The sequence below is a fragment of the Lissotriton helveticus genome, chromosome 2_1 (genome assembly GCF_964261635.1).
Source record: "Lissotriton helveticus chromosome 2_1, aLisHel1.1, whole genome shotgun sequence".
In the NCBI taxonomy this organism is placed as follows: Eukaryota; Metazoa; Chordata; class Amphibia; order Caudata; family Salamandridae; genus Lissotriton; species Lissotriton helveticus.
In genome coordinates, this window is record NC_136059.1 from 496,725,957 (window position 1) to 496,753,876 (window position 27,920).

The window sequence follows — 27,920 nt, forward strand, 5'->3', positions numbered from 1 at the left end:
CTCAGCTGGGGTAAGTCGGTGTAATCACCCCTTACTTAGGTATAGTATGTCTATACCTAACCTAAAATGGACACATATGTTCCTATCAGCCACTCCTATGGAAGGCCTCATCAATCCTGGAGGCAGAGTGCTTGGAAATATGTGAGATGGTGCTCTAGCATGAGCTGAGCCTGTCTGCAGCTTTCGGAACCACATCCTGTAGCTGTTCCATGATACTGCCCTACCATATACTCTTAAGTGCATTATAATCCTCGCGGTTATTTGCTAACTTTGGATTGGCTTTATCAAAACATGTCGAGTAAGGTGTCATACGAATTGGAACACTACCCCCTCGCCAGTTCTGGCAATGGGGGTAGCATTCCACCCTTCTAGAGGGACACGACATGTACATAACCTGAACCCCGGTTAAAGTTAAACTAGAGCCTCAGCATCACAAAATGGATGCTGCCACCACAGACACAAGTCTGACTTCCTACTGCTGGGAGTCCTTCCAGCAAGGGAGGCTTGGACAAAGGGTTTCCTGCCTTGGGAGGTGCTAGCACCACCCCAGACAGGATTTTTGTGTATTGGATAGGGCAGGGCTGAATAGAATGAGACATGGCTGGGGCACACAAGGTGTCCCTGTGCATATGCCAGTTCAACCCGGTGCTGGGGCTCTCCAGCCCCAGTCTTGGCGTGAAGCTGGACAAAGGAAAGGGGGTGTAACCACCCCCCTTCCTGGTCCCACCCAGAGGAGGGACATAGCAGGTAATCCGGCCCCTAGATTTGGAATAAGAGTAGGAGCTGTGTCCCAAGACTTCAGATCATCCTGAACTCGACTTGAAACTAAGAAGAAAACTGGACTTCGACATTCTGCTGCACAGAAGACTGAAGATAATCTCCCTTGTGGCCAAGGAGTGACCACCCTGTGAATACAGGCACCAACCAGCAACTCGACGTCTGCTTTGCCGCCGCCTCCCGCCGGAGCCCGAGCCCAGAGCCCAACAAGACCTAGATTCCCAGACATCTCACAGCCCGATCCACAGTCCCTGAAAAGAAGAGACCCGTGAAGGCATTGAGAGACGCGGGACCGGCCATCTTGAAAGACCACCCGAGGCTCTCTCGATGCTGTACTTTGGGGTTTGAGAAGCCCTACTACCGAGCAGCATTTGCACTGAAGATCAGCCCCCCAGCATCTCCACGATCTGCGTGGGGCCCTTTTGCACTTTGCCACTCGACGCGTCATCCTGGTCACTTGCCACGCGGTTAGTGGCCATCTTGGCGATGAAATCTACAATCTAAACCACTGGTCTGGTTGCTCCAGACTGGCCCTCGCTCCTGTAAAACGGAGCAGCACCTCTGACCCTGCTGGTCCGAGAACTAAGCTTTCTTCACTTCCTGCGTGGCTTGCATTAGCCAAGGCCTGTTTGCTCCAATCAAGTTGCCGACACCGCCATCAGCTAGAGCCTTTGTGGGACAGCTTGTGATTGACTCCTCGACGTCCTTGACCTCCTCGTGTCCACGTGGCTGCGGAGACAAGCTGCACCTCTTCACCTGTTTGCACCCGACATTGCCTGGTTCCATCCTGGTTCCTCGCCAGTCACTGGCTAGTGACTTCTGAACATTGTCCCCTCTGCTTTCAGGTCTTCACATCTTCGATCCACCCTTGGATCACACCGGACACTTCTCGCCTGGACGCCTGCAGCATCTTCACCATCAGGCACCATCAGACTGCGTGACGAAACCCGACACACTTTGGCACCTGTGCACCCGCTTCCTGTGGGTGAGGTAACTTACTAACACTGGTGTTCTTACACTGGTAGACACCTCTAGTGCCTAACTCTAAAGTTTGGTAGTCCTAGTCCAGTTGGAAGACTCCTTTTGCAGTAACTTTGTAACTTTTACGCACCATTGACTTTGCATTGGTACATGCGTGCACTTTAAGCACTGCACCCGAGTCCCGCGGGCCTTTCCCGACTTCTTCACTGTTAGTCCCGAACAGCTCCAGCGATTCCCCAGGCCCTAGGCCTATTTCCTTTCAGATTGGTGGTTCTTATACCACTATTTTAGTATATGGTTTAAGTGGCCCCTAGGGCTCATCCAAATTGTGCAACTTTTGTGTATTTAAACTGTGTTTTGTTTTAACGCATTTGCTTCTGTGCTCATAAAGAGTATAGGGGATACTTGTAGTAAATAAATATGTATATATATTTTCAATATATATCTGTGTGGTGTCCTTTTATTTGGTATTCAAGAGGATTGTGTATGGTAAAACAGCTTGCTTCACATGCCTTTACAGAGTTTAGCCTAAGACTGCTTTGTCCACGCTACTAGGATAGCTGGTCTATAAGGTTGACTTACAACCAATCATCATAAGGGTTGCTTGGCATGGTACAAGGTGATCACTAGAACTAGTGAGCATCATATACCAGGCCAACTTCTCACACACGCCGCCAGCAAACACGGCAGTGGCACTCCCCAAAGCCAGGAACGAAACTGCCAAAGCATGCGGTGGAGTCAATACGGTAGGATTTTCTCCACAATGCGATTTCCAGGGATCCAAATTACAGGAGGAAGGTTTAGCAGGAGGGGATGCTGGAGTCAGCTCACACAGCCACAGAAACGGCCGCCACCTTGCCCCGCTACAATCTTCCAGCAGGAGCAAACCTTTTCCTTCTTTGTGTAGTATTTTCAGCCTTTTCCTTTAGCAAGTCTCTAATCTCCTGTTAATCTTTTTCAACTTTTCCTTTTTTCTTGACTTCCAGTGCTTGTTTCAAGTCTATACGATATACTTGCTTGAGGACTCAAGACTAGTGAGACTTTGGTTTCATCCTCTATCTAGGGGGTTTTATTAAATTTATTTCACCTGTTGCCTACCTTCATTCTTTTTTTTTTGTGGGCACCATTGTCATCTTTTAATATGTAAAACTGTACAATTGGAGATTGCAAGTAGCCATGCTGAAGTGAATACCGTTATCCAGTGAATTATATTTTATTTGCAGAACCCATAGTATGAAGCTCCCTCCTCACATGGCTAGGGGCATATTAGGAAGAAGAGGCGATGATTATCGCCAACCCAGGTTTGCATCATTTTTTTTATCGCTGTCTATCACTGGATTTAATCGCTAAGATAGCGCGTTATTAGCATTGTAACGCGCTATCTTAGCGATCTCTAAGGCTATAAAAAATCCAGTGATAGCGGCAAAAACCAGAAATAGCATGTTAATACAAGCGCTAAATTAACTGCGCTAATGAAAAGCTTGCTAATAGGCAAGTGTGTACTTAACCTATCAATCCATACCCCATTGACAAGATGGCTAAGTCAAGTTTTTATCAGGCGTTAAAATCAAGCGATAATCTCGGTTAGCAAGACTTTTTTTATCGCTTTGCGGGCATTGATAATAGGGGGAAGTTGTGTTTGCAACTGTTTCCCTTTACTTTTAGTGAGGAACGCCTACTTTGCATGTAATTAGCGATAAATATTGCTGACCTGCAAAGAGGCAAAAAACGGGCGCTGTTTGCAGTAAACTGTCGCTAACAGCTGTTAGCGACAGCTTGCTAATAGGGCGATAAAAATTTTGCCACTTTAGCTGAAAAAAGTTGCCGCTAAAGTGGCAATACAGCCCTTGATAATATGCCCCCTAGTTCTTTTGTGTCTTGCTTTTCTCCTCTCCTCAACTCATTAAAGAAATTAGTCTATTTACACTAATGTGACACCCTCCTTGAAAATATTTTCGGAAAATTCGTCTCAACTTGTTGTCTGTAATTACATAATTAACTACCTGCCATTACATAACATTGATTACCTCTACTGGATAAGCTCAGACGTGGAAACTGATGGACTTTCTGCATTCAAGACTTAAGACTATTGTGATTGGACAGTTTCTCATTTTCCCTGCCATAGCATCCTGTTTGCAGCAGGCAAATGCTGCTGTTGCATCTTCTTGTTTTGCTTTAAAAGAAAGGAAGCCTTTTAATGACTTTAGTTTAGTAAAACAACAAATTAACTTACACATTTCACAGCATTGGCACCAATATACAAAAAAATGTGGATCCGTGTTACTACATGGCCGCGCTGTCCTTGTTTGCGCTAAAGCGCACCTTTAAACAAGTGCGCTGGGCACAAACAGCAACAGTTAGGGCTCAGGTGAGTGTGCGAACTGGAGCTGCCCTCAGGGTAATGCATTCAGTTAAATATAGAGCGGCTGCTTCAAAGCAACTCTGTGTTTCTCTGTACTGGCGGCACCATACCTGACCTTTGAAGAGGGTTTAGAGATCTATTACTCCAACACAAAAGAACTTGGGCACTGGACTTATAGCAAAGCACCTCACTGTTGTACTGCAAATATTAGAGTGATAGTATGTACACACTTCTTAGCACCTGTTGCCCTTTGATGCCAGTGTTCACAGATTCAAAAGCTATATTCCATAAAAAGCAGTGCACTTGCACAAACACATTTTTCAGACTCTTTGTATTTTCTTTCAGTCCTTTATTATCACATCCAAATGAAATTTTACTAAAAAGCAGCCAACGTGTTTCGTTCTATTCGGCAACAAGCCATGAGAACTTCTTCTTCAGGGCTGCAAACAAAGTAACATTCAACATGTATAAGACACAAAAAAATATCACTTGATTGACTGACAATTTAGACTCAGACAATCTTAAGGATAAAGAAAACAGAGACAAGACATTTTAAAAAGCTTAGACCCTTAAATATCATAATAACTATTAGACTACACCATATAAAAAAAGCTAATTTTTTTCTGTCTTCCTTTCTCTCATTAAAGCTATCAGCTTTTCAACTCCATAGACAAAACACATGTAAGACACATAAGAATAATCACATAAATTAAAAAGGCACAAATAGATGTGTGCGCAATTTAAATAGCAAATAGAGATGTGTTCAAAGAACAGGTAGGAAAAAAGAGCTTTACTTTTTTTATTTAATAATTTCTATTTTTTTATATTAAAATATAGCATGAAAAAGAGGATTTATAGAACACAAAGTATGTATAGTTTGTTTGAAAAGATGGCAAAATACCTGGAAAATGTGTTTCTTCAAGTGCACTGCTCTTAGGGTTTAGAGATCTCCTAGAAGGGAGATGTAGTCAAGAGTGACTGCTTCAGTCTGCAGGGGTATGTCTAGGGGGGCTTGATTGAGCTCCTTATTCCTCGTTCCAAAGGGCTGCCCTCATATGGCCCACTAAAAATGTGCCACCTTTTTGTGGCACAATCAATGCAGCTCCGAAAGGCATGTTTGCCTCTACACCCGTGTCTGTAACATGGAGCGGGTGTTGAGGTAAAGTGATTCCCTTATTTGCATGTATGCTATGCCCTCATGCAAATGAAAGAATGCCCACTGAAGATAGTGCTGGCATTGCATGTGTGCTAATGCTATCAGTATTACAGAAGGGAGCACACAAGCATCTGAGGTCCCTTCTGTAATACCCATGTGCCCCGGGGGCACATGCCCGTTGTGTTCCCCAGGGCACTATCTGTAATGCGACCTCAGATGTACCAGGAGGGAGATTGAGCACAGCGCCATGGAGAGATTGGATGAAGCATTTTCAGTTTAATGGTTTTGTAATTAGCTTGTAAGACATCAGAATTATTGTTGTAAATCACTAATAAAGAGTTTAGTAATAGTGTAATTTTTCAATTGAATTAGTAATGTTATCAATGCTCAGTGACTGTTTTCTCTCTTTCTCTGCATAAATTAACACTGCTGTCAAGTGTGACTGAGTGTTATCGGGACAAAGGTAACACCGATAATGGCAACTGACATGGAATGCAATGGAATGCATCAGCATTAAATACTTTGACATATCATTTGTAAACGGTCACACAAACAAGTTTCCAATACACCTATTGACTGTTTGATATACCTTTCGAGGTAATACTTCTGTATTTCATTGACATAAACAATTTAGGAGTGATAGTATTACCTAAAGGAATTTCCTACATGAGGCCAGGCTTCCTTTATAATCGCATAGGGAGCATATCCCTAGGGAAGATTTGAATCGAAATTAAGTGCTGATCCTCTGTATTCTTTTTTTCATCATGAAGCACTGTTTGCATTTGAAGCTCTTCTGTTTTACATTGATGTGCCAGTAGATAAATCACAAATCAACATGTCGCCCCCCTAGGAAGCATTACGCTTTCTAGTATAGAAAAATCTCTTTTGCCGAAGATAAGTATTTAATTGTATTCCAATCGCTGATTTATAATTTTATGGAAATTAAAGTATATGGTTATCATTTTAAAATGTTTAAATGGGAATGTCAAATGCTTTCTTAAGGAACGAATATGATTTCCTAAAAAGCGAATATAAGACATAACATTTCAAAATCGGGAGTGTCTGAGACTCATCCTAAATTTGTATTGAAATGCAAATTGTGCCTGTAGAACCATCAAAATATCAGTAGAATCAATCAGGGCGAGCTGTGCTGGAATAATAACCTGTGGGATGAGAGTATGAGCGCTCATACTGCATACTGTCTGATGAGGGCATTCCATAGAGTTCAAATCAGAATTGTGACATTTCCCAATCAACTGGTCTTTCATTGCCCAGTATATTCCAAGTATAGCTCTGTGTGAGAAAAATGGGTATTTGTCATGTTTTGGAAAAAATCTGACACGTGACAAGTCTAATGTTCTACCAACCAGCCATCCAGGGCCAAGGATGTCTGAAATGCACCAATAAATTTCCTAGATCATTCAGAACTAGAAAATATAACGTTTTTATGCTTTCTGTATTCTCTTGAGTTTGATATTATTATTCAAATGAACGGTGCATGTATTACCACACTCATGTTATCTGCGTTAATATGACAAAACCTAGGGGCTGATTATGATGGCAGGCAGACTGATGCCCCTGCCAGGATCAGTGATCTCAACAGGGTGGCGGTTGGATTTGTAGTCCTGAATGGCGGAGGTGCCAACGCAGACACTGCTGACGGGAATATGATATCCCTTTCAGACAGCTGTGATAAGGCTGTTGAAAACTGAATTTGGGGGCCCCTAACAGGGTCCCCTTTCAACACGGGCCAGTGCAATGTGTCTCTGAGGGCATATGTAGTGCTCTTACTCAAATCCATGGATGTGCAGGAAGTGGTTCTTTCTATGGGGACTTGTGCTACGGCCTTTTTCCTGGACTATTGCCCTGAAGCCTCTCAGTAGATAGAGCAATACAGAATAGGGAGCAATATCAGAAAAATGTCATGTCACAAATGAGCAGAAAAATCATAAAGAAATCAGGCAGCATCCCTTATAGCAATGAACAGGCTTCAGAAAGTCTCTGGCAGACCAAAACACTTGGGAAATATATACAATGTCCTTGCAAAATCATTATGCTGTCAGGAAAAGAATGACACTTTTAGAAAATCACAGTGTTGTGTAGTTCCTATAGAAAATATACAGGATCTGTGTGTTTAGACAACATACAACGTAGGATTGGCTTCAGACGAACTCTGATCACCCCCACCAGGTTTGCTGGCCCTTTTTGTACCAACTAGCTCACAGTGCCACTAGGATCTCGTCTTACCAAGGAGATATTAGTTCTTGGCAACCATCGAACATGACAACCGTGATCCCTCAGGATTGTGCAAACAACATACTACCTTTTGCTCAATAACTTTTGCTTACTTATTCTGTCACAGAGAGATACACAGAATAAAAAGGCTGGGCGTTTCCAATAATCATTTATTGAACAGTTATTATTGTGGTGTAAAATAGATGTGCAGCAACAACCTCTAGGCAGTATAAAATATAAATGATAAACAGCACTATAAAGGTAAAAGGATTGTATAGTTCTACCATATTATTAGAATCATAAATACATTCAAGTATATAAAACACATGATAAAAGATGAGTATTCCTACGATGCCTCCCTAACTAGATGTACGTAAGGGTACCAAGAATGGGTGTAGGTTTTGAGCCAAGAATTCCTCTAGGATTGAGTCAACCCCATTACCTGAAGTGTGAGACTGAGGGACCCCATCCTGGTCTTGAGTTGGACACCCTGCAAAGGATTTTAGACCACTGCAAGATGTGATGTATATATACGTATAGGTCTCCCCAGGGGTCCTACCATGCTGTATTACTGTGTTGGCCTAAGGATGATGTCGGACATGAACTTTATACATAGATTTTATACAAGAGATGGTTGTCCAGCTGTGCTTCGGAGAATCCTCATGCATAATGTTTGAGATTTAGAACTAGGGAAAACTTGCGTTCTGAATGCAGTGTAAAATCTAGGTAAAAGATCAGTCCCTGTAAACCATGACAAATGTAATATAGAGAGAGAATATAGGTTAAGGATAATGAGTTTACTGAGGACTATATTATTGTACCTATATGGAATATAACAACAGCACAATTTTATTAAATAATATATCACCTTACCATCTAAGTAGTATCCCACTGTATAAATATTGATTCTGCCCTCTCTATGCTAATATATTCCGGAGATGATAGGGCAAACTAGTTACGAGAATAGCAGCAAACTATTGTAAATGAATGCAGTACAGTGAGCTAGCGGAAGGGCCTAGAGAAACTGCAATTATTACAGGGCCAATGTTAGAAGGTTTTCTTTGAGGACAGGAAGAACAGTGTCAATGGAAATAAAAGAAACACAGCACTGCCTGACTGTGTGCTGCAGAAGCAGTGAGCATGCAAGGGGAGACATCCATTTTGAACAAGATGGTTTTAATGTGTAAGCCAGGTAAAAGGCATGGCAAATTTACTTTAAAAAAGCATCAACTAAGAGTACACTTGTAAAATCAAGTGTAAATCCAGAATTTGCACATTATTATTAATGCACAGTTTTCAAATTTGCATACATTTCTAAAAGATGTTATATAACATTTTTTCCAGTTACGTTTTTGTACGGAGTACAGGAGCAAAACCTGAGTGTTGTGAGTCAAGGATGGTTCTTTTACCAAGTAGATTTGAAGCTAATCAGTCGCTCTCTAATCTAGAAGTCTACTGATGACGGTATGACCCTACTAAGGTAATGGCCGCTGGGGTCAGAGGTAACTAAAATTAGTGCTGATTGCCATTTTAAGAGACAATAAGATTGCATTCACTCTAAAATGAGTTGTTGATAATTTTGTAATGTATGGCTAGAATTGGTTGCGAATTTTTGCAAATACTCACTGGGGCACTCCGCCAATATCATATCTGGCCTATACAACCGTTTTAAGGATCAGAAGTATCAGGCAAATGTGTTCCAGAGTGATTTAATTATGATGGAAGGGGTGTTGATAAGGCACATTTATTCACAACATTATTTGGTTTAGTATTCAAAATGTAGCGTTTTACATTTGGGACTTGGCCACTCAAAAATAATAACAATCATGTGAAATGATTCCTTAGATAGAGTATTGGTGTGTGCTTTTAGTGGGTTTTGCAAGTGCTTGAATATTGTGGGATAAGCCTATGGGTGTATAAAGTTTCAAAGGATTTCCCTCTGCAAGTTGGCAATTTCTGTATAAATGTAGCAATATCTAAGCATGATTTTGAAAAATAGAAATATTCAGGGAAACGGAGCACTGAAACTATGTTTGCAAGAGAACAACCATGTGTTGCAGAAGTGTTTTACTGCAAACAAGTATTCTGTAACATTGTTTTGTACATTTCTTTTTCAGAAAACTGCTACTTCAAGTTAAGGTGGTACATTAAGCAAACGTTAACAAAGATAAAATGAAGTTAATTGTGCTGTGTTCTTGCATTAAAGAATTTTAATTGAGGAATAAAGAATGTATCTCACTAATACTATATGATCTGCATCCTTCTCAGGTGTCTTCAACACTGTTGGTCTCACCTTCCCTCATGATGTGAAGTCTTGAATGAGGTTCACTGAAAACCTCTCTCACTAGTTCTGTTTCTACCTTTCCAATCAACATCAGTTCATTCACATGGGAACCTTCAGGTCTCAGAATATCCATATAACTTTAGGGCACCTCAAGGTTCTATTTTGTCCCTGTCATATTCAACATCTATACGAATACCTTTGGGGCTTTACTCACCAATCTTAGCATCACAATTGGCCAACATGCTGAAAACACACAACTCTATTTGAATACTTCTTTCATTGCTTACATCCAACACCTCAAACACTACCAACGCCTCAAACAGTGCCTACTTCACACTCATCTCCCAAAAACAGGATTCCTATTATTTGTCAACATCAAACAACAACTTCTGCAAGAGGCTCAAAGACATGAGCTTGGATAGATTTGAACCCCTAACCTTTACCCAATGCCAAGCACTCATATTAAAAATTAACAGCAAATTTAACCTGAAGAAACATATCACTAAAAGAAAGCGTAACAGTTTCTCCTCTTGTACTTTCACATATGGATGGAACCCTGCTCTATGGTCCTAGAATCTTACCCACAAGCATTAATCACCACAAGCTTGAAAAAGTATGAACAAATCTCCCTCACCCAGTTGAATTTCACTGGTTCCACTTGTTGGCCAATACCATCTACAAAATCAGCTGCATCATCTACACCTGCATCAAAGGCAACCCTCCTCTGTGGCTACAAGTCACAACCTGCTGGTGGCTGTAGTCAGTACAGTATTACATTGAAGAAGAACAAAAAAACACAGCAATTGAACATCTACAACAGACAACAACAGAGTGCTCCCCCAGGATACACTCTTATCTCAGACACTAAAAAACATATGTTTATATAAATATTTAAAGTTCTGGGTGCTGCACATTAAAGTGTAATATCCCCACACATCACATCCATTCTCATTTTAAAGGAAAATTAAATAATTGATTGCACATACAATAATAAAAAGAATATAAACATGTACTGTAACATACACAAAAGGTTTTCAGCCATCCCACCAACGTCATTATAGAAATGTAGATGAAGGCATATTTTCAAACCTGTATAATGCAAAAGTGATAATCTTCCACTATGAACTCAGGATCTGAAGCAGCAAGCCTTATCCATCAGGACCACTCTTACACTGGTCCAAATAAGGAGAGTGTTAAATACACCGCTTTTTAAAAGAGCAATACATCACCATCAAGAAACAGTCCATTTCCAGCTACTCCTCCACTTATTCATTTACAGCATCCTTTCCTTTGACCCTGTACATCACTCTGCTGTATATGGGCTGGGATCATGCAGTACAAATAGCTCATATGTGCATACATACACACATGTACATAAATATACATAAGGTGGGCAGAGTCTTTCAACGGGGATGTATGGTAGCATCACAATAATGCTCCATGAGAGAGTTTTGCTCTGAGCTCACTGATGCAAGCTTCACAAGTTGCCAAATGAATGGCACTCAATGACTTAGTGGGGATGGGAGCAGGAAATCCTCTTCTGTAAGGACGGGGCTTTTAGAGAGAGCAGGGACAGGGGAGATGCAATCCAGAACAGTTAGGACCTGTCCCACCACCAGTGCATCACAATGGCACAGGGTTCCTCAGAACGATTTGGAGCCTAAAGACTTGTGTCTAGGGGTGGTCAGAATATTCCGTTCCGCCCATGGAAACTGTGCTTTACTCTTGTAACACAGAGAAGCTCCCAAATGGTAAGTTGCTGAGTGCGAGTGAAATTTGACACCGCCGAGCATGATTACCTGTCGATAGGAGTACATCCGGAGAGATTTTTTAAGTGCGAGAGGGCATGGGTAATCAATACCGTTTGCATTCAGAAAGCTGCTGCTTGCGAAGAAAATCTATTCGGGCAGCAGCAAAATCAACTTGAGTAGCTGCTTCCTCTGGTGCACCGCGTGGTGCTGTATGTGCTGATTTTTCAGCATGGAACACATTACTCTGGCTAAATCACAGCAAGAGGAGCAAGATATGCCTATTTCTGCCCATTAGGAGAACTCTGCAGACATTAGGGAGTTTTTATGAAACTCTGTGTAGTTCCGCTGAGTCAAAATCTGTGAATTCCACCCACCCCTACCTGTGACCGGCCTAGTGAATGAGTGACAAGAGAGCACACCTGTGGCGGTGCCCAGCTGCCAAGGAGATATTGTATGGCCAAACTGACAGGCCCTGTGAACCAAGAAAGCAGTATGCCAAAATGTAGAAGTAAAAGAAGATTGGAAACTGAAATCTTGGAAGACCTGTTACTATTAAGCCCTGTGTATACTAATGTGAGTTAGATTCTTCCCAAGCACAACAGTCATTGCTTCCTGAATAAATGTTTTTCATACCCCTCCCAAGAGCTGAAGAATCAAACATAACAGACTATTTCACAGTTTCAGATCAAAAAATATTTTAATTTACACTTTGGCAACAGTGCTCCAAATAGACTTTTTCTCTATAATATAAAGTGCCACAACAAGTCATTGACGGTAAGATAAAACAGTCATCATATTTAATGGGTACAGTATGTCTTGCTATCACGGGGTAAGATCATCAGTCGGAGGCCCAATGTAAGAAACTGGATTACTGGTTGAGAGGGATGAAACCCTACTCAAGCAGCAACAACAACCCTTATCAGGGTGAAGTTACAAGCAAATTTCAAATTACCTGTGCTCAACCCCCTGGTAGCTAAGCACAGAGCAGTCAGGCTTGACTTGGAGGCAATGTGTAAAGTTTTTATGCAGCATTTTAAACAGTAATAAAGTTAAACACAAGACAAGAGAAATACCACACTAATTTAGAAAAATAGAGTAACAGTTAATGAATAATTTAAGACCATAATGTCAGGACGGCGTGCGACCAGATACAGAGTTAGAGTACCTTAAATCCTGGTTGGTGAACATTGAGAGATCCTGTGCCAAGGATGAGTCATGCAACTGAGGTGATGCGAGGTCCTGGAGTGGAGATGGGTCTCACATTGATCGTTCCACATAGCTGCGTGGCTGCAATCTGAGGTCCTGCATGATCATTGAGGATGTTGTCAATGAGGGGTTTGTGGTGCAAAGTCCTGCATCTAAGATGCTTCGGACACCAGCTGGATCCAAAGCTGTTGCGGGGCTTGCAATTCGGAGTCTTGGGTCCATGTCATGAATTCCTTTGAGGAGGGGTTTGCAATATGAAGACCCATGTTGTGAATGCATTGTGCAGCGTAATTTCTGAGGAGGCTGTGGGCGCAATGCATCACACTGCGGCTCCAATGCAGACTTGTGGGAATCGAGGCATCAGTCTGCATCAGTTCTGCAGGGAACACACCTGGGCTGGCAGAGCACATTCAGGTCCCCTTCTAAAGGGTCCAGGATGATGGTGGCACCACTTGGGAGGGCCAGAATCACAGCTGACAGAGTCCAGGTATGGGGTTCAAGATTGACCAGTCATTAACACTCAGGGAGAAAGACAGGACGGCAGCAGGGCTGCTGTCCTTCATGCAGCAAAGCAGCATTGAAGTCCTTCTGAGTCTTCCACTGGTCTGCATGTGTTCTAAAGGGTTGGGGCAGAGGCTCGATTATTTATACCTGGTTGCCACTTTGAAGTAGGTGAAAGTTCTGATGTTTCCACCCCCTGAGGTGTCAAGCATCCCCTTCCTCCCGGCCCTGGCCCCAGCTTGTCAGGGACCCATAAGACGTATTGACCAACCCTTTGTGAGTGCATTCAAACAGAGCTATTGTGATGTGTAAGTGTGGTAGTTGACAGTTCCTCCCCCTCTTTATGCCAGTATAGCCCATTCTGCCTGCACCTATCCTCCCTTTGTTATACTATCTGGGAGCAACACACAAAGACAAACTGCCAGATACTCCTCATAATTGACACCGGATGCAAGCTTCAGGCACCATTTTTGGGACCAGAAAATGGCAACTTTTCAAAAGTGGCTTTTTTCGAATTGTGGCTTAAAATTTGACCTTACCATTAAAGAGGGCTTTCAATCAAAATTCTTAGACAACAATCTCGACCTCTCTACCTATTCCCAATTGAAATGTATCACTTATTAAACCTAATGACAAAATACAATGTTATCCTATGGGAGAAACAGACCTTGTAGCAGTGAAAAACAGATGTAATTGTTTTTTACTACCAAGACATGCAAAACCTAGAAGTAGATGTCCAACGTTTTAAATACACTGCACTCTGCCGACTGGGGTGTTCAGGGGGACTTATAAATCTTAAAATGCAAGGGTTGGCCCTGGCCAGGTTGAAATGGTAGTTTATACTACACACATAGGCTACAATAGCAAGCCTGAGATTTGATTTACAGGGCTACTAAAGTGGCTGTCACAATCAGTGCTAGAAACTCTACTAATACCATTTAATTTACAAGTCCTGGGTACATGGGGTAATAATCTTCAAGGGAGTTACAAGTGAACTAAATGTGCCAATTGGGTGCAAGACAATCCTACCATGTTAGGGGGAGAGAGCACAAGCTCCTAAGGATTGGTTAGCGGTGGTAAAGAGCACAGAGTTCTAAGGCCAACTAAAATGAAATAAGCAAAAATAGGAGGGGTGAAAGCAAAACATTTGGGGCAAGATCACCCTAAGGCTGACAGGTCTAGCACCCTGCCACTGGCCCTTGCTCACTGACTACTTGTAGAACCCACTTTGTGCAGTCACTTTATTATTCCATCATTCAACCACCAAACAATGCAACCATCCACTGGCCCTTGTCTTTGATTTGGGCTGTATGGCACACATTCTGCACCATACCAGTAGAATGTTGAAACTGGCCTGACAGCTACTTTTCATGGAGATATTTACTAGAAAAACTCATAAAACCTCCACTAATCAAGGGGCTCTGAAACAAGACACAGTGTTAGATATCATAATAAGTAAACTAGCACCTTTCCGGGTGTCCATCCCTACGGTGTAAGACAACACGATAAAAACATCTTTGAAATTTCATTCCATGGCAGCAGATATTGCATCCTTCAATGCATGTCTGAAGGGACTGAAGACAGGCTTGCACTAATGGAACGGATGATTGACACGTCAATCGACTGGTAAAAAGATCACTGCTTCATGCAATGGAAGATTATGGACTTAGGAGATAGAAACCACAGCAACAACCTTTGCTTCTCGGGGATACCTGGAGAAACTGAAGGGAGGGATTTGATGACTTTCTTAATCAGCTTTATTTAAGAACACATCAACAGCATTATAATTACAGTGGTTGTGCAGAGTGAGATATGAATGCCCTGCCAGAAGTGATGGATAGTTAAACATTTGCTATGGTCTGCTAGGTCCAGTGATCATGTTAATCAATCACAACAATACAACTTAGAATATGACAACTCAGGAAACCTCGACTTCTTGGATCATGCAGGGCACCTGACTCTACCGTGTCAAAAGCAATCTGACTCTAAGACAGAAGAGAGACAACAACTGGGGGAAGTGACTAAACGATGGGCTGAAGGACCCAAACATAAGGAGGCAACTAAACAAAGCCAGGTTAGAGACAAAGCGAGATCCCTGATAAAACCCTCATAAAATAGCCAATCCCTAATTTTGCTGAAGTTTTATCGATGTATGCAACAACTCATAATATGTACGTAACCTACAGGCTTCCCACTATGTCATTGCATAATTGTAATACTTTTCATAGCTAGAGATGAAAATTAAACAGCTCCAGGCCCTCATTCTGGCACTACACGATTTCCTTAATTGTCAAAATACTGAGAAACATCAATAGTTGGCACTGAGACACAATGTTTTTTACTTAAATCATACCCACGCCCCCTAAGCACCCTTATTAAGATGATAGCAGCCATACCATTTCATGTTCCCAGTACCCTGTCTTATGAGCAGATAGACCCTTAATCCTTCATCGAATTTTCCAGGAGCAGACTCCAGCCAGAAATCTGATATCTCTCTTGAGCACCACTGCGGAGCCCTCAATAGGAATGAATATACGTTTTCAGAAATTACACACCCTCAGCAGACCCCACAGACTGAGAGCTCACTTGGTCATTCACATAGATTAAAAATAATCATTCTCATCATGTTTGTTATATAGTGTGTATCAAACTGTATTTAATCACTCAGCTGGGTAATTTCACCCATCTTATACTTAGTAGACCCTTGACTGAATAGCTTGTTTGTACGCACTACTTGTCACTGAGAGCCTTACCAAATAGCTTCTCAAGCCTGGTACTTGAAACCATGGGATGCATAACATACATGACTTGTCAGTAGCATCCCCTAATGTCAATAGCCTCATACATTAAACAGAGACAATTCTTAGCTTCCTCCTTTCTTTGTGGCCCGACGTTGACCTTATCAATCAAAACTACCTATCCAACTTTGATTGTCAAAAATCTAGACAGGAATGGGTAGGCAGGCAATAACATGTCAATAGAAATGCCGCCTTCTCTAAAGTACACCATAAGGGTGGGTTTGCATGTTTGATCAAGGAGGTCTGCCCAGCCAGGTGCATAAGACATGGAGTGACCAACATTACACTCTGTTTTATCAAATCCACAATACAACACCAAAACATACCTAATAGGCTCAGTCTATTGAACATTAATAGTCATTCACAAACAGTCTAATTGTAGTGTCGAGAGTCCAATCATTATCAGACAATAACAATACAGTACAATTGTGGTGACAAGAGTCGAATCATTTTGAGGACTTTGGGAGAGATCTGCATATAATGTGGTAGTTATCCAGTGTGCGTTAGGAGTTATTTACCAGAGGGTTAAGTTGCTGATTTACATGAAATGCTTATAATTGTCTCTTGAAGCTCACAACTGAGGGGTAAGTTCTGACAAGTACTGAGACAGTTCCAGATTGTGTGTGTTTTGCCTGAGAAAGAGAGAGATAGGGTTTTTTGTTTACGTTTTTAGAGAGGATGTTGGAGCTTTCTAGATTTTTTGTTTGGCCTGCTATTTTCAATTTAGATGGGAGGTACTCTGGTTTACCAGTGTGTAGGGCTTTGTGGGTGAGACTAGCAGCTTTGAAGCAGCACCAAGCTTCGATTGGTCACCTTTATACCTATATGGGGGTGTGTGATTGTATTTCTTTGCTCCGTTGTCCATCCTTGTTACTGCATTCAGAGTGGCTTTGAGGTGGTCTAAGTTTTTTTTTGTGCACCTTTGAGGGTAGCCTCCCAGTACTCGAGTCCGGATAGAACTAGTGCTTGCATGGTGATTTGGTGGGAGGAGGGCAGAATATTGTTGAAGAATTTAGGTTAAAGAAGGCACCCTTTGCTGTTAATCTTATGTGTGTGCTCATGTTCCAACTTGAGTCATGGGTGATTCCCAGAGATTTGGCAGAGTCCTCCAGTCTCAGCTTGCAGTTCTGGGAGTACATGTTATTTAGCCATTCTTGGGTCTGTGGTGATTGGCCGGGGTTGGACAAAACAAGAATTTCAGTTTTTTTCTTGGATGGGTTTGAGGTGGTTGTGCGATAGCCAGTTCTGAACTTTTATGACAGTAGCATTAAGCTGGTGTATGCCTTTCAAAGAGTATATTTCCAGGTAACGCTGGGTGTGTCATCCACATAAAGTTGGTACGCAATGTTTGCTTATCTGAGTACTGCATTGAGGGGCTCCATTTAGATATTGAAGAGTGTCGGTGAGAGGACTGATATTTGGGGGACACCTTGGGTGATGGTAGAAATATTGGACTTTGAGTTGTTTATTTTTATTAGTTGGGAGCAGTTGTGCAGAAATATGGTGAACGACTGCAGAACTATGCCATTTACTCATATTTATTGTTGTAGGGAGTCCAAGAGTAGCTTATGGTAGACCGTGTCAGAGGTTGCTGATAGGTCTAGGAGGATGAGCAGGCAGCATTTGTTTATGTCCAGGGATTTGTGTATGTCATCTGCAAAACTTAGTATTGCTGTTTAGATTGCAGCATCACTTCCTGAAACAAGACTGGCATGAGTCAAGTAGGTTATTGATGTCAATGTGTTGGCTGAGTTGAGAGAACAGATTTCTTGTGAATTTTTGCCAGGAAGGGAAGGTTGGAGAGTTAAACACAACTCAAGAAAAATCCCAAACAATTAAAAAAAAAAGTACATTTTATAAATTAATGGAACCAAAATGGCAAAAATCCTGTTAGTATAAGTTTGGGCGTAAAATCCGTTCCGTTCGCGGAATTTGCGGATTTTTTGGCAATTTCGCGGTTTCCAAATCCCGCAAATTTGGCCAAAAATCTGTAAATTCGCAAGCTTCTGGATTTTTTTGCTTGGTCGCGCTTGAAAAATACAATATCGCGGCGTGGCGTTGACTTACCGTGATTCTGAGTCCGCTTGAACAGCTCGCTTTCCCGAACTTGCAAAAATTGCAATTCTGCACAAGAAATCCACCGCAGGCTGCATAAACGTTCTGAAAATCATGATATTGATCAGAATAACTCCTCAGATTGACATTTGGCTGCACTTCTTTGTGCAAGGAGTCCATTTTTGGGGGGTGGGAGGAAGGAAGTGCCCCAGAGTCTCCAACTTCCTGTTCCTGTCCAGCAGGCTCCTCCCAGTGCTTTGTCCATGTCCTGGTCACTTTTGATTTGGATCTCGAGCTGGAAGGATTACTTTTTGTGGCTGCTGCTGGATATTTGTATTTGAGGACTTTTTGGACTTTGGAGTTTGGATCAATTTTGGATTTGAGATTTTACAAGTAAGTTGGCGTTGTTAGTTTGGGGCATTGCAGTTGCTGCAACTACAATTTTAAAACTTTTTCACAACTTAAAAAAATATATATTGTGGGTAGCCACAGTATCGAGTAGGCCCAGGGTTAGTCATGGGTGCATGATACAACTGTTTCTGTGAGTGTTTTTTTTAACTTAAACTTCATTTATGTCATGGAATTTTAGCTCACTGTTATATGTGGATTTTTTTTTAAATGTTGGGGTGCCTGTAAAGCCTCACTAGCCAGTAGGCCCAGGGGTAGTGAGTGGTGCATGGACCATGTGTTTCTGTGGGGTGTCTTGACTTTAAACATCATTGAGGGCATGGATGGCATTGGATTGTGTTGATTTTTGTGTGTTTTTCGACTTTGTGGGGTGTTGTTGGGGCCTGGCCATGTGGGTGGGGGCCATTTTGAGGCCTGGTCCAGGCAGGGCCTGGCAAGGTGGCTTGGGGACAAGGGGCCATTTTGAAGCCAGGCATTGGATTGTGTTGATTTTTGTGTTTTTTGACTTTTTGGGGTGTTTAACTGATGTTCCTCTGGCTTCCTTTGCTTTTAGGTGCACAAGAGAACCACCAGTGACTGGAAGAAGTCCTGCAGCGGTGTGTGCAGCACAACGTCACGTGACGTCACGTTTGGCCACAGACAACTCTGCACCTCGTGCAACTGCGGCCTGCTGTTCTGACATCTGAAGAAGATGGGCCCAAAGAAAGGTGGCCGTAGCTCCTCTACAAAGAAAGTTGCCACTGCCAGTAAGAAGGAGCAGAAGAAGCAAGTGGTGCCACTTACCAAGGAGACTGGTGTGCCCAGAGACACTTTTTTCGGGGGAAAAAAACAACGCCTGCAGCAGCGGGGTCAGCCATGGACCAAGCTGGGAGCAGCACCTCCGCTTCATTGGGCTCAGTGCCACCACACCAAGTTAGGTCCAAGTCAATGAGTGCTGCAGAGGCAGCCACTTTGGTTGTTCAATCACCATCGACCAGTGATGTTGTCTCATCGCAAGAAAGTAGCATACAATCAATGCAGGGTGTAACTCAGCTGATGAGTGTTCAACAACCACAGCCACAACGACAACCACAGGTGCAACTAGTACAAGCGCAAGTACATATGCAAGGAGAGGCGCAAGTACATGCGCAAGGAGAGGCTCAAGTACCTGCGCAAGGAGAGGCGCAAGTACATGCGCGAGGAGAGGCGCAAGTACATGCGCACGGAGAGGCGCAAGGAGAGGCGCAAGGAGAGGCGCATGGAGATGCGCAACTAGAAGCGCATGGAGCGGCACAACTGCCCACAATGCTTGTTCCTCCAGAAGTAGGGGCACATCAGGAAATCGAGATTCAAGCAGAGTTATCATCCAAGGAAGCCACTCCTACTGAAAATGATCCATTGTCTTCCAGATCCCCAGCAAGAAAAAGGTTAAGGAGGGCTACTATATGTTCTTCTTCAAGCACCCTTCCTTCTGATGATCTTAATCTTGATTGGAACCCACAAATGCAGTCTGAGAGGGAGGCACGCCATGAGCCGACAAAGATAGCTAAGCCGGAAAGGAACGTTCCCGCAAGGCTTCCACTAATGGGTGATGACCACGAACAAGAAGTGGTATCTTCTGCTGCTGATGAACGGTCTGACGAAGACCCAGTCATCACAGTCGTCACTCCAGCCCCTGCGGGCATGCAGCAGACAGACATTTTGACCCTATCCCGAATGGTTGCTGAGCGGGATGTGGGCAGCGTGGCACTGGTACCACCACCAACGCAGTTAACTACAACACCAACATGACCTACAGCTTCCATATTTTTTAGTCAGAAGGGCCGGCAGGGACCTCAATCCAGTTCGACCTCCATTACCTCAAGTAGTGGTGCTGTAAGTGAACAACAGAGTCGAATTCAGCCACGCCCATCCTCCACTTCATCTGGCATTGAAACTGAAAGTAGCACCTTCACCACCAGCAGACATCTCCAGTCCCCAGTTTGGGACTTTTTTACTGTTAGCCAAAAGGCAAAAAACATGGTTGTTTGTTCGATTTATAAAAATCAGTTAGTCGGGGTAAGCTTGGTACCAACTATGGTACTGGAGGCCAGAGAGGTCATCTCAAAAAACACCACACTATCGAGTGGGAGGCGCACCTAAGGAAGATCCAGGAAGCCAAAAGAAAAATAAATCCAAATGTATCCATTGATATTGCATCTGATGATGACAAGGGGCTGATCGTGCAGGGGGGAAGTGAAGAAGCGACAGACATTTTTTCTGGTACACCCAGTACTACTGGCAGCAGCACTGCAGTGGTAGTGCCCACACCCTCTACCCCTGCAACATGTATGAGGCACACTAAGAGTCTGGGAGAGACACCAATGCGAAAAAGTACATCAAATGAGCCTAACTGGTTTGAAGAAGTCTGCATCATCATCATCACGTAAAACGGTCCAGACCACCATTAGCAGAATGTTTTGGTTGGATGCCCCATTTGAACGCAACCACCTACGGGCACGTCTGTATAACGCAAAGCTGGCTAAAATGCTAGCTCTGGACCTTCTCCCTTTTTCTTTCGTGGAAGGGGTGGGTTTTCTAGAATTTGTGGCAACAGTCTGCCCTAAATGGAAGGTTCCTAGCCGGTCCTATTTTGCCAGGGTTGCTGTTCCAGCACTACATCAAGATGTGCTGGAGGTGATTGGTGCAGCTATTCAGAAGAGTGCTGTTCACACTATCCACCTGACAACAGACATGTGGACCAATTGCCAAGCCCTTGATTACATGTGCATCACTGCACACTGGGTCTCTGTTGCCGGGGTTAAAGACAAGTTAAAAGCAGGTGTTGACACAGACACAGTTTTTCACGCTACTCAGAAACATGCAACAGTAGCCATGTTTGCCATGGAGAAAACCCATACTGCACCTAACCTTTTGGAGGAGTTTGATAGGAAGGTCTATGAATGGCTGCATCCAAGAAATCGCATAGTTGGTTATGTTTCCACGGATAATGGCAGTAATATAGTTTAGGCCATGCAGGATGGTAACTACTTCAGAGTGCCGTGTTTGGCGCACAGTATTAACATTGTGGTGCAAGATTTCTTGAAAAAAGAAAACACAGTCATCAAGTTACTGACCACCTGCCGAAGAATCTGCACACATTTCAGCCATTCTTTTAAGGCCCGGAAGCAGCTGAGGAGCATTCAACATGAACGTAGACTGCCAGTCAAAGGACTAATCCAGGAGGTGGCAACACGTTGGAACTCAACCTTTTACATGCTTGAGCGTCAGTCTGAGCAGTGGGGTGTAATAAATGAGTATGTCTATAAACCGGGTTCTACTATGAAAGACATGAGGATAGAGTTGGAGGAATGGAAGCTAGTTGCAAGCCTGACAGACCTGCTTCGTCCTTTTGAGGTCTTCACGCGTGAAGTCAGCAGGGAGGACTGTTCTTTGGGCAAAGCTATCCCATTGTTGCGCATGCTAGAGCACCAACTGAAGGCGGTGTCTTCAACGTTCCGAGATGATGCTGAAAAGCAAGACGCATATCAGTTGCTGGAGAGGTTATTAAGCCGCCTAGTTGACAATGAAAGGCTATACATACAGAACAACATTACATTTGTTCCACTTTTCTGGATCCACGGTACAAAAAGGCAGTGGCCAGCAAAGCATTCATTCCTTTTGATGAAGCAGATGTTTCAAAGTACAAACATTGGCTAGCTGTGTCAGCCACTCGGTTCGGAAAAGAGCGGCAGAAAATTGAAGGAGCCGGCAGAAGTACAACTGAATCAGCAGGCCATCCGGCGTCAAGTTCCACTTCTGAATCCGTTGCAGAAGGGAGTCACTTTCCCTTAACGACACCAGCAACCGTATCATCATCCTCACCTGCACCAGGCCCAGCCATAATATTGTCGGAAGCGAATTGGATAACTAATCAAGGGTTTGCTCGTTGCAGTGGTGCAAAGGCCACAGATGGTACGCAAAGTCAAGCAACACTGGAGAACCTTGAGTCGATGGTGCAGGCCTATCTGGATGACCCAACAGAGGTCTTTGTTAATCAGAACCCATAGCTGTATTGGTATAGGAAAAGGCCTCTATGGCGACTGATCACCAACCTGGCTTTAAATTATTTGTCTTGCCCACTCGCAAGCGTGTCTTCTGAACGTGTTTTCAGTGCTGCTGGCGCCATTGTAACTTCAAAAAGGACCCGCCTCTCGCCCAAAAATGTTTAGAGGTTAACACTGATCAAGATGAATCAGCACTTCATAGCAGCAGATTACAAAATACGCAAATGCACTCAGGAAGAAGAGGACTCCGACTTAGGTGACGGAAGTTCTTCTCTGTTAGCTGACTTACTCCCGTCTCAATTCATAGTGTTTGAGGATGAGCTCTACTTCCCTGACACCGAGGCCTGAAAATGACTTCCTTTTTTTTCGTCCTTATTCACTTTTATTCCTGTGTGTCTTTCTTTCGGATTGTGAATTTGCCGCCGAAAAACAGTAAATTTCGTGAGCGGAACTGATTTTTGGCCCATGCTTGCGACAGGGCCATGCAGACGGTCAAGGCAGGCACCACTGAGTGAAGCAACCTGGTGTAGCATACCTAGGCTCTTTGACAGAGACAGACAAAGCATATCTAGGGTTTAGGGTTCAGTGCGGTTTACTAGGGTTTTTGGATTTAATTAATAATTTGTTAGGGTTCCCAGAGTCTAGGGCTCAGGGCCCGATACAGGCTCGTTCATAATGATGTTGGCAAGGTTTTAGGGGGGTTTGGCGTTTTTTCAGAATTGGCCGAATTGTTGCCATTTTTGGTGTTTTGCAGGCGTGTGTGATTGGGTGAACTAGTCGTACACAGTACAGTGGATCGATTTTGCTCTGCCTTGCTGAGATACTTGGGAATCACTGGAACAAGTGTCTTGGTAAGTTTCAAGAGGATCGAAGTAGTGGAAGTGCTGAAAACAGCACTTTTTTGTCAAGGCGCGATTTGAGATTTCCCATGTTTTGGGGACAGCAGTATTGCATGTTTTTGGGGGGCTGCTTGGGGGGGTTCTAGATGTTTGGGGATGGGTTCAGGGGTCTTGGAGCACTTCTGGGAAGGTCTAATTTTTATTGCAAGTGGTTTGAAGAAAATCCATGGTGGAAAAGGGGGGTTTGGGACTAGTTGCAGACAGCGTTTTGGCACAATTTAAACTGAGGCCTAGCAGTATTGCATCTTTTTGGGGGGCTGCTTGGGAGGGTTCTAGATGTTTGGGATGGGTTGAGGGGTCTGGGAGCACTGCTGGGAAGGTCTAATTTTGATTGCAAGTGGTTTGAAGAAAATCCATGGTGGAAAAGGGGGGTTTGGGCTTATCTGCAGAGGGCGATTTGGAGCGACTTAAACTTAGGCCTCTTGAGAATCTAACAGCCTGATTCATGAAGCGAAATAGCGCCCGCAATGGCTGCGAAAACGCAATTGCGGGTGCAAAACACGGAATCGGCATTCAAGTACGAAATAGCGAATTCGCAAAAAAATAATAGCGATTGAAATAGAGATTACGCTATAATAGTCGCAGACTCCGGGAAGTCGAGCATTAGCGATACGGAAATAGCGACCAACCACGGAATCTGCGAAATGAATAGCGAAACGCAATATTGTCTCAATCGGCATTCATGAAATAAATACATTAGCGAAAAAGCGCTAATTCGCACGTTTGCGCGGCGCAATTTAAGGACAACTCAAAGCAGGTGGTAACCATAAAAGCCATGATTAAGTAAAATTTGAAAAACTGTTGGCCAATCACCAACAGGTCCAGGCCTGACCAATCACACATAAGGACATTCAGCAGCAGCATTAGGCGTTCCACAATGCCTGGGATGTACATGGTGGTGAGGCGGCGAAGGCTACAGCGAGCAGCACGGAGGAGACGCATGAGGCAGGCAAGGATTTACCCGCAGCGGGTCACCTTGCTGGGCCAAACCAGAGAACAGATTTATGCAAAATACAGGCTGAATGGGGAAATGATCACCTGGCTGATACAAGAACTCGACCCCATCATGCAGCACCCAACAAGGCGAAACAATTCTGTGCCCACACATGTGCAGGTATTGTGCAGCCTGCACCTCCTGGCCTCCGGCAGTTTCCAGGGCATAGTAGCCGCTGCTGGGGGGATATCCCAGCCCACCATGTCACGCTGCCTCCACACTTTTGTTGACGCCATGCTCAGCCAGCTCCACCGCCACATCACATTTCCCACGAGCCAAGAGGAATTGGACCTGACAAAACTACAATTTTATAATGTCGCCCATTTTCCCCATGTCCTCCGCTGCATAGACTGTACCCACGTCGCCATCTGCCCACCAGCTGGCACGGAGTATATGTACCGCAACAGGAAGTCCTACCACTCCCTCAACATACAGATGGTCTGCAATGCCAAGACCATCATCACTGACATTGTGGCCCAGTACCCAGGGAGTACCCATGACTCCTTTATCTTCAGGCACAGCGGACTCCACACACGACTGATCAGGGGAGAGTTTGGGGAAGGACACCTACTTGGTAAGTACACTTTGTCGACAATGTCACATTGCTATGAAGTAACTGCGCTGCACAGGCAATCAACATCTGCTCCTCTCATTCAGGTGACAGTGGCTACGCCCTACGGGAATACCTCCTGACCCCTTACCTCAACCCTGCCACACCTCAGCAACGGCGCTACAATGTTGCGCACATCCGGACAAGGAACTGTATTGAAAGGACATTTGGCCTGCTCAAGAGCAGGTTCCGTATACTGCACAAGACAGGTGGGGCCATGTATTACAGTCCTGCAGCGTGCTGCCGCATTGTGGCTGTCTGTGCAATGCTTCATAACATTGCAACCAAGCGCCGGATACCAGTTGACATCTCAGGCAGTGAATCTGAGGGGGACGACCGGCCACCAGCACATGCGCACCATGCACGCGGGGAGAACCCAGCTGAAGGCCACAGACGTCGCAACCACATCACAGCTAACAATTTCTAGCCCACCCCCTTCCCCCACCCCACATATCACAATTGCATGCAAAATGGAATGATTACACAAGGCGAATGTGTGCAGCAAAATAAATGTATTTGTTTGATTCACAAGAAAAAAGGGTCATGGTATCAACTATTTACAAAATACAGTATTCCTGCATACTGCATGTGAAGGTTCATGGCAGGCTTAGCGTCAGCCTGCGCCAGTGTCCCTCACACAATGTCATTGGCGCCTCCGGCGCGTAATGCCCGGGCGCCTGTGAGGCTCTTCCTCATCCTGGGCAGCTGTACCAGGCGTAGCCCTGGTGCTGCGCCTAGGTGGCGGGACCTGCGTGGCAGAGTGGCTGCTCACGCTGGAGGCACCCTCACTCGCATCGTCTCCCCCTGCAATGGCCGGTAGCACAGGTGTATGCAGTGCGGTCACGGCGGTGGTCAAGTGCTCCAGCACCCGGGTTATGTCCTCGCAGCACTGGACCAGTTGGTGCTGCTGGGTCAGGGAGCACCGCGACAGCTGGGTGGTGGCATTTGCTGCCACATAATTTGACCTACTATAGGTCGACAGCCGGCTCAACAGCTGGTGGTGGCGCCTGCTTGCAACACTGCGGTGCTTCACGAGCGCTGCAGTATTGTCCTCCATTGCCGCCGTCATGCGGTCCATGGCCGCCGTCATGCGGTCCATCCGCTCGCCGACTCCCGCCACATTGCGGCCAATTTTATGCAGCTGGAGCTGGATGGCTCCTTGCTGCTGCGACTGGCGCTGGTGTATTCGGAGCATGCGCCGCTCCACGCTCATGCAGGCATGGAGATGCCCATTGCCCCTCCTGCTGTTTGGCCGCTGTGTTGCGGATGTGGCTGGCCCAGATGTGGTTGCACGAGCTGCAGGTGGTGTAGCAGCTGGTGTTGCTGGTGCGGCAGGCACTGGAGGCACATTGGTGGGGTGCCTGGCTCTGGCAGCCGGTTGGCCGGCAGATGTAGGAGCACGTACGGTGGGGGGCCTGGCCTTGGCAGCCGGTGGGCCGGCAGATGTAGCAGCAGGTACGGTGGGGGGCCTGGCCTTGGCAGCCGGTGGGCCGGCAGATGTAGCAGCAGGTACGGTGGGGGGCCTGGCCTTGGCAGCCGGTGGGCCGGCAGATGTAGCAGCAGGTACGGTGGGGGGCCTGGCCTTGGCAGCCGGTGGGCCGGCAGATGTAGCAGCAGGTACGGTGGGGGGCCTGGCCTTGGCAGCCCGTGGGCCGGCAGATGTAGCAGCAGGTACGGTGGGGGGCCTGGCCTTGGCAGCCGGTGGGCCGGCAGATGTAGCAGCAGGTACGGTGGGGGGCCTGGCTGCTGGTGTTGGTGCAGCGGCAGGGGCTGGTGGCTGGGTATCGGGTAGGGATTCCTCCTCCTGGGCCTCCTCATCAATCAGCAGCCTCTCGCTGTCACTGCTCTCATCGCCACCTGTGAGGGTAAGTGGATACTCATTAGGTGCATGTGACTGTCAGACGTGCAGATGTTAAATGCATGCTGGGTGTCATTCCCTGGATGGCTGTGGATTTGCGCACTTTGGAACCTTTCTGGCCGCATTGTGGTACTACTACATTGTGGACATACTACGTCTCCCACAATGCTTCAGGGCATTTCCTGATGCACAACATAGGCATGACTAAGGGCCAATGAGTGAGCCTATTTGGTCAGGGACGGTCATAGGGGACAGGGTCGCAGTCGCATGCCACTTACCTTGGGTGTCTTGGGTGGGGCGGGAGGAGTCCAGAGGGGTCACGCCAACACACGCCTCCCTCTCCAAGGTGTCCTCAACCTGGTCCTCCAGGGGTGTGTTGGGTGGGACAGTCGGTCCCCCACCTCCAGTGCCCGATGCCTCACCAAGGCGCTCCGCCACCCTCTCCTTGGCACGCCCTCGGAGGTCGTACCAGCGCTTCTTCAGCTCCTCCAACGACCTGTCCGCCACGCCCACAGAGTTGACGCTGGAGGCTATCCCCAGCCAGATCCTCCGCTTCTCCTGCTCTGGGACCCTCCTGGAGTTGGCACCAAAGAGCTGGTCGTGGTTGGCCACCACCCCTTCAATCAGGTTCTCCAGCTCCTGCTCGGAGAACTTGAGCTTGCGCTTGCGGCCAGCGCTGTTGCTGGGGCCAGGGACAGGTTCCTCGGACATGGCGGTCGCTATTTCTGCCGTATCGGGAGTCGCTAACGGTGGTTTAGCATCTGCTTTCCCTCGTGCACACTCGAAGGATAGCGTCACTGTGGTGTTTGGGGGTGGGAACTGGCTGCTTCCTGGTTGTGATGTCATCACGGTGCTCGGAATGCGTCTTCCCGTTTTCCAGATCCCGCGAGAATGCGACTCGCATTCCCGATCGCACGGGATTGCGAGTCGCAATCCCGTGCGATCGGGATTGCGAGTCGCAATCCCGTGCGATCGGGATTGCGAGTCGCAATCCCGATCGCAGGTAGCAGGAAATAGCGA